Source organism: Chiloscyllium plagiosum, unplaced genomic scaffold (assembly GCF_037043375.1).
Source record: "Chiloscyllium plagiosum isolate Xiang-an unplaced genomic scaffold, Cpla_swu_hap1 HiC_scaffold_18, whole genome shotgun sequence".
Classification (NCBI taxonomy): domain Eukaryota; kingdom Metazoa; phylum Chordata; class Chondrichthyes; order Orectolobiformes; family Hemiscylliidae; genus Chiloscyllium; species Chiloscyllium plagiosum.
In genome coordinates, this window is record NW_028270156.1 from 111,212,931 (window position 1) to 111,224,826 (window position 11,896).

The following is an 11,896-nucleotide window of genomic DNA, read 5'->3' on the forward strand; positions in this document are numbered from 1 at the left end:
GAGGGAGAGAGGGCAAAAGATAGACTGAGGGCGAGAGAGGGAGAGAGAGAGGGTGGGAGAGGGAGAGAGCGAGAGATGGCGAGAGATGGAGAGAGGGCGAGAGTGGGTGCGAGGGTTAGAGGGGGAGAGAGGGTGAGAGAGGGAGAGAGGGGAGAGAGGGAGAGAGGACGAGAGGGAGAGAGGTCAAAAGAGGGAGAGAGGGCGAGAGAGGGAGAAATGGCAAGAGAGGGAGAGAGGGCGAGAGGCGTGAGAGGGAAAGAGGGCGAGAGAGAGCAAGAGAGAGAGAGAGTGTGAGAGGGAGAGAGGCGTGAGAGGGAGAGAGGGCGAGAGCGGGAAAGAGAGCGAGGGAGAGAGAGGGAGAGGGGGCGAAATGGGAGAGAGGTTGAAAGAGGCATAGAGTGTGAGAGAGGACGAGAGGGCGCGAGAGGGAGACATGGCGAGAGAGGCAGAGTGGGCGACAGAGGGATTGAGGGCGAGAGAGAGCGAGAGGGCGTGGGAGGATAAGATAGTGAGAGAGGTAGAGAGAGGGCGAGAGGGAGAGAGAGGGAGAGGGAGAGAGTGTGAGAGGGCGAGAGAGAGCGAGAGACGGAGAGTGGGAGAGAGGGAGAGAGTGCGAGAGATGGAGAGAGGACGAAAGAGGGAGAGGGCGAGAGAGGGAGAAAGGGCGTCAGGGGGAGAGATGGCGAAGGAGGCAGTGAGTTCGCGAGAGGGAGAGAGGATGAGAGAGCGCAAGAGGGCGAGAGAGAGAGGGCGGAAATGGGAGGGAGGGCAGACAGGGAGAGAGGGCGAGCAAGTGCGAGAGAGAGTGACAGGTAGAGACGGTGAGAGAGGGAGAGAGGGCGAAAGTGAGGGAGAGAAGGCGAGAGAGTGAGAGTGGGTGAGTGAGTGTGAGAGGCTGAGAAAGCGAAAGAGGGAGAAGGGGCGAGAGAAAGAAAGAGGGTAAGAGAGGGAGAGAGGGAGAGAGAGGGAGAGAGGGAGAGAAAGGGCGAGAGACGACAAGAGAGGGCAAGAGTACGAGAGAGGGAGAGAGGGTGAAAGAGGGAGAGAGGGCGAAAGAGGGAAAGAGGGTGAGAGTTGGCGAGAGCTTGAGAGAAGGCGAGAGACGGAGAGCGGGAGAGGGCGAGAGTCGGTGAGAGAGGGAGAGAGGGCGAGATGGAGAGAGGGCGGGAGAGGGAGAGAGTGCGAGAGGGTGAGAGAGAGAGGGAATGAGGGTGAGAGAGGGAGAGTGAGTGTGATAGGGTGGGAGAGGGTGAGAGTGCGAGAGGGCGAGAGAGGGAGAGAGGGCAAGAGGCAGAGAGGGCGAGAGTAAGAGTTAGGGAGGGTGAGAGAGAGAGAGGGCGAGAGAGAGAGAGGGCGAGAGAGAGAGAAGGCGAGAGAGTGCGAGAGGGTGAGAGAGGGAGGGAATGAGGGTGAGAGAGGGAGAGTGAGTGTGATAGTGTGAGAGAGGGTGAGAGTGCGAGAGGGCGAGAGAGGGAGAGAGGGCAAGAGGCAGAGACGGCGAGAGTAAGATTTAGGGAGGGCAAAAGAGAGTAAGAGGGCTAGGGAAGATGAGACAGTGAGAGAGTCAGAGAGAGGACGAGAGGGAGAGAGGTCAACAGAGCGAGAGAGAGCTAGTGTGCGAGAGAGGGTGAGAGAGAGAGAGGGCGAAAGGGCGAGTCAGGGTGAGAGAGACAGAGAGAGAGAAAGTGGGGGAGAGAGAGAATGAGGGAGGGAGAGAGGGCAAGAGAGGGACAGATGGCGAGAGAGAGGGAGAAAGAGAGACCAGGCGAGAGGGCGAGTGAGGGTGAGAGAGGAAGAGAGGGCGAGAGAGTGGGCATGGGCGTGGGCGAGAGAGGGAGAGAAGGCAAGAGGGCGAGAGAGGGTGAGAGGGAGAGAGTGAGAGAGGGGGTGAGAGGGAGAGAGGGCGAGAGAAAGGGGTTTGGCGAGAGAGGGAGAGAGTGAGAGCAAGAGAGTTAGGTGGGCCAGAGAGGGAGAGAGGGTGATTGAGGGAGGGAGGGCAAAAGAGCGAGAGAGGGAGAGAGATCGACAGGTGAAGAGAGGGTGAGAGAGGGAGAGGGCACGAGAGAGGGAAAGAGGGTGAGAGAGGGAGAGAGGGAGAGAGGGGAAGAGAGGGCGAGAGAGGGAGAGAGGGCGAGAGGGAGAGAGGTCAACAGAGGTGAGAGTGAAAGAGATGGAGAGAGGGAGAGAGAGGGAGAGAGGGTGAGCGCATGAAAGATTGAGCGCAGGCGAAAGAAGGACAGTGGGCGCGAGAGGGAGAGATGGCGAGCGAGAGCGAGAGAGGGAGAGAGGAGAGAGGGTGAGAGAGGGAGAGAGTACGAAAGAGGGAGAAAAAGCGAGAAAGGGAAAGAGGTCGTGAGGGCGGAGAGAGGGCGAAGGAGGGGGTGAAGGCGAGAGAGGGAGAGAGGGCAAAAGAGGGACAGAGGCGAGAGTGAAAGAGAGGGAGAGAGGGCGAGAGAGAGTGAGAGAGGCAGAAGGCAAAAGAGGGCGAGAGGGCGAAAGAGACAGAGATGGCGAGAGCGGGAGAGAGGGAGAGAGGGCGAAATGGGGGAGAGGGCGGGCAGGTGTGAGAGAGGGAGCGAGGGAGAGAGGGCGAGAGAGGGGGAGAGGGCGAAAGAGAGGGAGAGAGGGTGAGAGAAGGAGAGAGGGCGAGAGAAGGCGAGAGAGGGAGGTTGAGAGAGGGCGAGAGGCCGAGAGAGCGAGAGAGTGAGAGAGGGAGAAAAAAGGAGAGAGGGTGAGAGTGGGAGAGGGGTTCCGGAGAGGGTGAGAGGGCAAGAGGGCAAGACAGGGAGAGAGGGAGGGGAGGGAGAGAGGAAGAGAGAGGGAGAGAGGGCGATAGAAGAGAGGGAGACAGAGGGAGGGAGTGGGCCAGTGAGGGAGAGAGAGGGTGAGATATGAGAGAGGGCGAGAGGGTGAAAGAAAGAGAGAAGGCAAGAGGGAGAGAGGGCGAGAGAGGGAGAGTGGGCGAGTGAGGGAGAGAGGGCGAGAGAGCGTGAGAGAGGGAGAGAGGGAGAGTGGGAGAGAGGGAGAGAGGGATAGAGTGCGAGAGAGGCTGAGAGTATGAAAGAGGGAGAGAGGGCGATAGGGGATAGTGGGCGAAGGAGGGAGTGAGAGCGAGAGATGGGGAGAGGGCAATAGAGGGAGAGGGGGCGAGAGACGGCCAGACATTGAGAGGGGGCAAGAAAGAGGGCGAGAGAGCGAAAGAGGGAGAGGTGGCAGGAGAGAGGGTGAGAGGGAGAGAGAGGGCGAGAGAGGGCAAGAGGGCAAGAGAGAGAGAGGGCGAGAGTAAGAGTTAGGGAGGGTGAGAGAGAGAGGGCGAGAGAGAGAGAAGGCGAGAGAGTGCGAGAGTGTGAGAGAGGGAGAGAGGGCAAGAGGCAGAGAGGGCGAGAGTAAGAGTTAGGGAGGGTGAGAGAGAGAGGGCGAGAGAGAGAGAAGGCGAGAGAGTGCGAGAGGGTGAGAGGGAGAGAGGGAATGAGGGTGAGAGAGGGAGAGTGAGTGTGATAGGGTGAGAGAGGGTGAGAGTGCGAGAGGGCAAGAGAGGGAGAGAGGGCAAGAGGCAGAGAGGGCGAGAGTAAGAGTTAGGGAGGGCGAAAGAGAGTGAGAGGGCTAGGGAAGATGAAAACAGTGAGAGAGTTAGAGAGAGGACGAGAGGGAGAGAGGTCAACAGAGCGAGAGAGAGCTAGTGTGCGAGAGAGGGTGAGAGAGAGAGAGGGCGAAAGGGCGAGTCAGGGTGAGAGAGACAGAGAGAGAGAAAGTGGGGGAGAGAGAGAATGAGGGAGGGAGAGAGGGCAAGAGAGGGACAGATGGAGAGAGAGAGGGAGAAAGAGAGACCAGGCGAGAGGGCGAGTGAGGGTGAGAGAGGAAGAGAGGGCGAGAGAGTGGGCGTGGGCGTGGGCGAGAGAGGGAGAGAAGGCAAGAGGGCGAGAGATGGTGAGAGGGAGAGAGTGAGAGAGGGGGTGAGAGGGAGAGAGGGCGAGAGAAAGGGGTTTGGCGAGAGAGGGAGAGAGTGAGAGCGAGAGAGTTAGGTGGGCCAGAGAGGGAGAGAGGGTGATTGAGGGAGGGAGGGCAAAAGAGCGAGAGAGGGAGAGAGATCGACAGGTGAAGAGAGGGCGAGAGAGGGAGAGGGCATGAGAGAGGGAAAGAGGGTGAGAGAGGGAGAGAGGGAGAGAGGGGAAGAGAGGGCGAGAGAGGGAGAGAGGGCGAGAGAGGGATAGAGGCGAGAGTGAAAGAGAGGGAGAGAGGGAGAGAGAGGGAGAGAGGGTGAGCGCATGAAAGATTGAGCGCAGGCGAAAGAAGGACAGTGGGCGTGAGAGGGAGAGATGGCGAGCGAGAGCGAGAGAGGGAGAGAGGAGAGAGGGTGAGAGAGGAAGAGAGTACGAAAGAGGGAGAAAAAGCGAGAAAGGGAAAGAGGTCGTGAGGGCGGAGAGAGGGCGAAGGAGGGGGTGAAGGTGAGAGAGGGAGAGAGGGCAAAAGAGGGACAGAGGCGAGAGTGAAAGAGAGGGAGAGAGGGCGAGAGAGAGTGAGAGAGGCAGAAGGCAAAAGAGGGCGAGAGGGCGAAAGAGACAGAGATGGCGAGAGCGGGAGAGAGGGAGAGAGGGCGAAATGGGAGAGAGAGTGGGCAGGTGTGAGAGAGGGAGTGAGGGAGAGAGGGCAAGAGAGGGGGAGAGGGCGAAAGAGAGGGAGAGAGGGTGAGAGAAGGAGAGAGGGCGAGAGAAGGCGAGAGAAGGAGGTTGAAAGAGGGCGAGAGGCCGAGAGAGCGAGAGAGTGAGAGAGGGAGAAAAAAGTAGAGAGGGTGAGAGTGGGAGAGGGGTTCCGGAGAGGGTGAGAGGGCAAGAGGGCAAGACAGGGAGAGAGGGAGGGGAGGGAGAGAGGAAGAGAGAGGGAGAGAGGGCGATAGAAGAGAGGGAGAGAGAGGGAGGGAGTGGGCCAGTGAGGGAGAGAGAGGGTGAGATATGAGAGAAGGGCGAGAGGGTGAAAGAAAGAGAGAAGGCGAGAGGGAGAGAGGGCGAGAGAGGGAGAGTGGGCGAGTGAGGGCGAGAGGGCGAGAGAGTGTGAGAGAGGGAGAGAGGGAGAGAGGGAGAGAGGGAGAGTGGGAGAGAGGGAGAGAGGGATAGAGTGCGAGAGAGGCTGAGAGTATGAAAGAGCGAGAGAGGGCGATAGGGGATAGTGGGCGAAGGAGGGAGTGAGGGCGAGAGATGGGGAGAGGGCAATAGAGGGAGAGGGGGCGAGAGACGGCCAGACATTGAGAGCGGGCGAGAAAGAGGGCGAGAGAGCGAAAGAGGGAGAGGTGGCAGGAGAGAGGGTGAGAGGGAGAGAGAGGGCGAGAGAGGGCAAGAGGGCAAAAGAGAGAGAGGGCGAGAGTAAGAGTTAGGGAGGGTGAGAGAGAGAGGGCGAGAGAGAGAGAAGGCGAGAGAGTGCGAGAGGGTGAGAGAGAGAGAGGGAATGAGGGTGAGAGAGGGAGAGTGAGTGTGATAGGGTGAGAGAGGGTGAGAGTGCGAGAGGGCGAGAGAGGGAGAGAGGGCAAGAGGCAGAGAGGGCGAGAGTAAGAGTTAGGGAGGGCGAAAGAGAGTAAGAGGGCTAGGGAAGATGAAAACAGTGAGAGAGTCAGAGAGAGGATGAGAGGGAGAGAGGTCAACAGAGCGAGAGAGAGCTAGTGTGCGAGAGAGGGAGAGAGGGCGAAAGGGCGAGTCAGGGTGAGAGAGACAGAGAGAGAGAAAGTGGGGGAGAGAGAGAATGAGGGAGGGAGAGAGGGCAAGAGAGGGACAGATGGCGAGAGAGAGGGAGAGAGAGAGACCAGGCGAGAGGGCGTGTGAGGGTGAGAGAGGAAGAGAGGGCGAGAGAGTGGGCGTGGGCGAGAGAGGGAGAGAAGGCAAGAGGGCGAGAGAGGGAGACAGTGAGAGAGTGAGAGAGGGGGTGAGAGGGAGAGTGGGCGAGAGAAAGGGGTTTGGCGAGAGAGGGAGAGAATGAGCGCGAGAGAGTTGGGTGGGCCAGAGAGGGAGAGAGGGTGATTGAGGGAGGGAGGGCAAAAGAGCGAGAGAGGGAGAGAGACCGACAGGTGAAGAGACGGTGAGAGAGGGAGAGGGCGCGAGAGAGGGAAAGAGGGTGAGAGGGGGAGAGAGGGGAAGAGAGGGCGAGAGAGGGAGAGAGGGCGAGAGAGGGAGAGTGGGCGAGAGAGGGGGAGAGGGCGAGAGAGCATGAGAGTATGAAAGAGGGAGAGAGGGCGATAGGGGATAGTGGGCGAAGGAGGGAGTGAGGGCGAGAGATTGGGAGAGGGCAATAGAGGGAGAGGGGGCGAGAGACGGCCAGACATTGAGAGGGGGCGAGAAAGAGGGCGAGAGAGCGAAAGAGGGAGCGGTGGCAGGAGAGAGGGTGAGAGGGTGAGGGAGGGAGAGAGAGGGCGAGAGAGGGCAAGAGGGCAAGAGAGAGAGAGGGCGAAAGTGGGAGAAAGGGCAGAGAGGGAGAAAGGGCGAGCAAGTGCGAAAGAGTGGGAGAAGGAGAGAGGGCGAGAGATGGCGAAAGAGAGGGAGAGAGGGGGAGAGAGAGGGAGGGCGACAGAGGGCAAGAGAGGGAGAGAGGGTGAGAAAGTGTGAGAGGCTGAGAAAGCGAAACACGGAGAGAGGGCGAGAGAAAGAATGAGGGCGAGAGAGGGAGAGAGGGTGAGAGAGGGAGAGATGGAGAGAGAGGGAGAGAGGGTGAGAAAGGGCGAGAGACGTCGAGAGAGGGCAAGAGGACGAGAGAGGGAGAGAGGGCGAAAGAGGGAGAGAGGGTGAGAGGGGACGAGAGCGGGAGAGAGAGCGAGAGACAGAGAGAGAGAGGGCAAGAGACAACAATAGAGGATGATATGGCAAGAGGGAGAGAGAGCGAGATGGAGAAAGGGCGGGAATGGGAGAGAGTGCGAGAGGGCGAGAGAGAGAGGGAGTGAGGGTGAGAGAGGGAGAGTGAGTGCGATAGGGTGAGAGAGGGCGAGAGTGCGAGAGAAGGAGAGAGCGCGAGAGAGGGACAGAGGGCGAAAGAGAGGGAGAGAGGGCGAGAGAGAGAGGGCGAGAGAGGGCAAGAGAGGGAGAGAGGGTGAGTGAGTTTGAGAGGCTGAGAAAGTGAAAGAGGGAGTGAGGGCGAGAGAAAGAGAGAGGGAGAGAAGGTGATGGAGGGAGAGATGGAGAGAGAGAAAGAGAGAGGGTGAGAAAGGGCGAGAAACGTCGAGAGAGGGCAAGAGGACGAGAGAGGGAGAGAGGGCGAGAGACGGAGAGAGGGAGAGAGAGGGCAAGAGACAACAAGAGATGATGATATGGCAAGAGAGGAAGAGAGGGAGAGAGGGCAAGATGGAGACAGGGCGGGATCGGGAGAGAGGGCGAGAGAGAGAGGGAGTGAGGGTGAGAGAGGGAGAGTGAGTGCGATAGGGAGAGAGAGGGCGAGAGTGCGAGAGAGGGGAGCGGGCGAGAGATGGAGAGAGGGCGAGAGGGAGAGAGGGCGAGTGAGCGAGAGAAGGCGAAAGAGTGCGTGAGGGCGCGAGGGAGCGAGAGGGAGAGGGAGGATGAGACGGTGAGAGAGGTAGAGAGAGGGCGAGAGCGCGCGAGGGCGAGAGAGGGAGATTGGGGGAGAGAGGGAGAGAGGGCGACAGAGAGTAAGAGAGGGAGAGAGGCGTGAGAGGGAGAGAGGGTGAGAGGGGTAAAGAGGGCGAGAGAGGGAGAGAGGAAGAGAGAGGGACAGAGGGGGATAGTGAGGGAGAGAGAGGGAGAGAGGGCGAAGGAGGGAGTGAGGGCGAGAGAGGTAGAGAGGGAGAGAGAGGGATAGAGAGGGAGAGAAAGAGGGAGAGAGGGGATAGAGAGGGAGAGAGAGGGAGAGACGGCGAAGGAGGGAGTGAGGGCGAGAGAGGGATAGAGGGCAAAAGAGGGAGTGAGGGCGAGAGATGGAGAGAGAAAGGGCGAGAGAGGGCGAGAGTGGGTGCGAGGGTTAGAGGGGAGAGAGAACGAGAGAGGGAGAGAGGGCGAGAGAGGGAGAGAGGGCGAGAGGGAGCAAGAGAGGGAGAGAGGGAGAGAGGCGTGAGAGGGAGAGAAGGCGAGAGCGGGAAAGAGGGCGAGAGAGGGAGAGAGAGGGAGAGAGGGGAATAGACAAGGAGAGAGAGGGCAAGAGAGCGAGAGAGGGCGAGAGAAGGAGAGATGGCGATAGAGAGCCTGAAAGGGAGAGAGTGTGAGAGGGAGAGAGGCGTGAGAGGGAGATGAAGGGAGAGGGGGCAAAATGGAAGAGAGGGTGAAAGAGGGAGAGTGTGAGAGAGGGCGAGAGGGCGCGAGAGGGAGAGATAGCGAGAGAGGCAGAGTGGGAGAGAGAGGGAGGGAGGGCGAGAGAGAGAGGGAGAGGGCGAGGGAGGATAAGATGGTGAGAGATGTGGAGAGAGGGCGAGAGAGAGAGAGAGGGAGAGAGTACGAAAGAGGGAGAGGGCAAGAGAGGGAGAAACGGCGATAGGGGAGATTCGGCGAAGGAGGGAGTGAGGACGAGAGAGGGAGAGAGGGCGAAGGAGGGAGAGAGGGCAAATAGGCAGAGAGTGTGAGAGATGGCAAGTGGGCATGAGAGGGAGAGAGGGCGAGAGAGGGAGAGTGGGCGAGAGAGGCAAAGAGGGAGAGAGAGCGAGAGAGGGAGAGAGGGAAAGAGTGCGAGAGATGGAGAGAGTACAAAAGAGGGAGAGGGCGAGAGAGGAAGAAAGGGCGATAGGGGAGAGACGGCGAAGGAGGCAGTGAGGGCGAGAGAGGACAAGAGGGCGAGAGAGGACAAGAGGGCGAAAGAGAGAGGGCGAGAGAGGTAGAGAGGCAAAAGAGAGGGAGAGAAGGCGAGAGAGTGAGAAGGAGCTAGTGTGTGAGAGAGGATCAAGAGAGGCAGAGAGCGAGAGAAGGAGAGAGGGCGAGAGAAGGCGAGAGAGGTAGAGAGGCTGAGAGGACGAGAGAGTGAGAGAGTGAAAGAGGGAGAGGGGTGCCAGAGAGGGCGAGAGGGCAAGAGGGCAAGACAGGGAGAGAGGGAGAGTGAGGGAGAAAGGGAGAGAGGGCGATAGAAGAGAGGGAGAGAGGATGAGAGAGGGAGAGAGGGCGAGAGAGTGGGAGAGAGGGAGAGAGGGAGAGAGAGCGAGAGGGAGAGATGGCGAGAGAGAGACTTAGAGAGGGTGAGGGAGGGAGAAAGGGCGAGAGAGTGAGAACGCGAAATAGTGCATGAGGGTGAGAGAGTGCGAAAGGGCGAGGGAGGATGTGACGGAGAGAGATGTAGAGAGAGGGCAAGAGGGAGAGTGAGGAAGGAGTCAGTGAGAGAGGGCGAGAGAGGGTGAGAGGGCGAGAGAGAGCGAGAGAGGGAGAGAGTGCGAGAGATGGAGAGAGTACGAAAGTGGGAGAGGGCGAGAGAGGGAGAAAGGGCGATGGGGCGAGACGGCGAAGGAGGCAGTGAGGGCGAGAGAGGGAGAGAGGGCAAGAGAGGGCAAGAGGGCGAGAGAGAGAGAGAGCGAGAGTGGGAGAGAAGGCAGAGAGGGAGAGCGGGCGAGCAAGTGTGAGAGAGAGGAAGAGGGAGAGAGGGCGAGAAAGGGAGAGAGGGCAAAATAGAGAGAGAGGGTGAGAGAGAGTGAGTGGCTGAGAAAGCGAAGTAGGGCGAGAGGGCGAGAGAAAGGAAAAGGGTGAGAGAGGGAGAGAGGGCGAGAGGGGAGAGAAGGAGAGAAAGGGCGAGAGACGGCGAGAGAGGGCAAGAGGACGAGAGAGGGAGAGAGGGAGAGAGGGCGAAAGAGGGAGAGAGGGCGAGAGAGGGAGAGAGGGCAAGAGGGCGTGAGAGGGTGAGAGGGAGAGAGGGCGAGAGAGGGAGAGAGGGCGAGAGAGGGAGAGAGGGAGAGAGAGGGAGAGAGGGTGAGCGCGCGAGAGATTGAGCGCAGGCGAAAGAAGGACAGTGGGCGCGAGAGGGAGAGATGGCGAGCGAGAGCGAGAGAGGGAGAGAGGGAAAGAGGGTGAGAGAGGGAGAGAGTACGAAAGAGGGAGAGAAAGCAAGAAAGGGAAAGAGGTCGTGCGGGGGGAGAGAGCGCGAAGGAGGGAGTGAAGGCGACAGAGGGAGAGAGGGCAAAAGAGGGACAGAGGCGAGAGTGAAAGAGAGGGAGAGAGGGCGAGAGAGGGTGAGAGAGGGAGAGGGCAAAAGAGGGCGAGAAGGCGAGGGAGTGCGTGAGGGCGAGAGAGAGCAAGGGCGAGGGAAGATGAGACAGTGAGAGAGGCAGAGAGAGAACAAGAGGGAGAGAGGGCGTGAGTAAGAGTTAGAGAGGGTGAGAGAGGGAGAGAGGGCGAGAGACAGAGAAGGCGAGAGAGTGCGTGAGGGCGAGAGAGAGCGAGAGGGCGAGCGAAGATGCGACAGTGAGAGAGGCAGAGAGAGAACGAGAGGGAGAGAGGGCGAGAGAGAGCTAGTGTGCGAGAGAGGGCGAGAGAGGGAGTGAGGGCGAAAGGCCGAGTCAGGGTGAGAGAGAGAGAGAGAAAGTGGGGAGAGAGAGTGTGAGGGAGGGAGAGGGGGCAAGAGTGGGCGAGAGCGAAAGAGAGGGAGAGAGGGAGAGCAGACGAGAGGGTGAGAGAAGGCGAGAGAGAAAGTGTGGGTGAGAGAGTGGGCGTGGGCGAGAGAGGGCGAGAAGGGAAGAGGGCATGAGAGGGTGAGAGGGAGAGAGGGAGTGAGGGGGAGAGAGGGAGAGAGGGCAAGAGAAAGGGGTTTGGTGAGAGAGGGAGAGCGAGAGAATGGGGGTGGGCCAGAGAGGGAGTGAGTGTGATAGAGGGAGAGAGGGCAGAAGAGGGAGAGGTGGCAAGAGAGAGGGAGAGAGGCTGAGAGAGGGAGAGAGGGCGAGAGAGGGCAAGAGGGCAAGAGAGACAGATGGCGAGAGTGAGAGAGAGGTTAGAGAGGGAGAGAGGGCGAGCAAGTGCGATAGAGTGGAAGAGGGAGAGAGGGAGAGAGGGCGAGAGAAGGCAAGAGAGGGAGAGAAGGCGAGAGAGTGTGAGAAGCTGAGAAAGCGAAAGAGGGAGAGAGGGCGAGAGAAAGAAAGAGGGCAAGAGAGGGAGACAGGGCGAGAGAGGGAGAGAAAGGGCGAGAGACGTCGAGAGAGGGCAAGAGGATGAGAGATGGAGAGAGGGTGAAAGAGGGAGAGAGAGCGAAAGAGGGAGAGAAGGTGAGAGGGTGCGAGACCTTGAGAGAGGGAGAGAGAGGGCGAGCGATGGCGAGAGAGGTAGAGAGGGCGAGATGGAGAGAGGGCGGGAGAGGGAGAGAGGGCGAGAGGGCGAGAGAGAGAGGGAGTGAGGGTGAGTGAGGGAGAGTGAGGGCGATAGGGTGAGAGAGGCTGAGAATGCGAAAGAGGGAGAGGGGGCGAGAGAAAAAAATTGGACGAGAGAGGGAGAGACTGCGAGAGAGGGAGAGAGAAAGAGAAAGTGTGAGAGACGGCGAGAGAGGGCAAGAGGACGAGAGAGGGAGAGTGGGCGAAAGAGGGAGAGAAGGTGAGAGAGTACGAGAGCAGGAGAGAGTGCGAGAGATGGAGAGACGGAGAGAGAGGGCAAGAGACGGTGAGAGAGGATGAGAGGGCAAGAGAGGGAGAGAGGGAGAGCGAGGGAGAGAGGGCGAGAGGGAGAGAGGGCGAGAGATAGAGTTAGAGAGGCTGAGAGCGGGAGAGACGATGAGAGAGGGAGAAAGGTCGAGAGAGAGAGAAGGCGAAAGGGTGCGTGAGGCCGAGAGGGCGAGGGAGGATGAAATGTTGAGAGAGGTAGAGAGAGGGCGATAGGGAGAGAGGGCGGGAGAGGGAGAGAGTGCGAGAGGGGGAGAGAGAGAGGGAGTGAGAGTGAGAGAGGGAGAGTGAGTGCGATAGGGTGAGAAGGGCAAGAGTGCGAGAGAAGGAGAGAGGGCGAGAGAAGGAGAGAGGGCG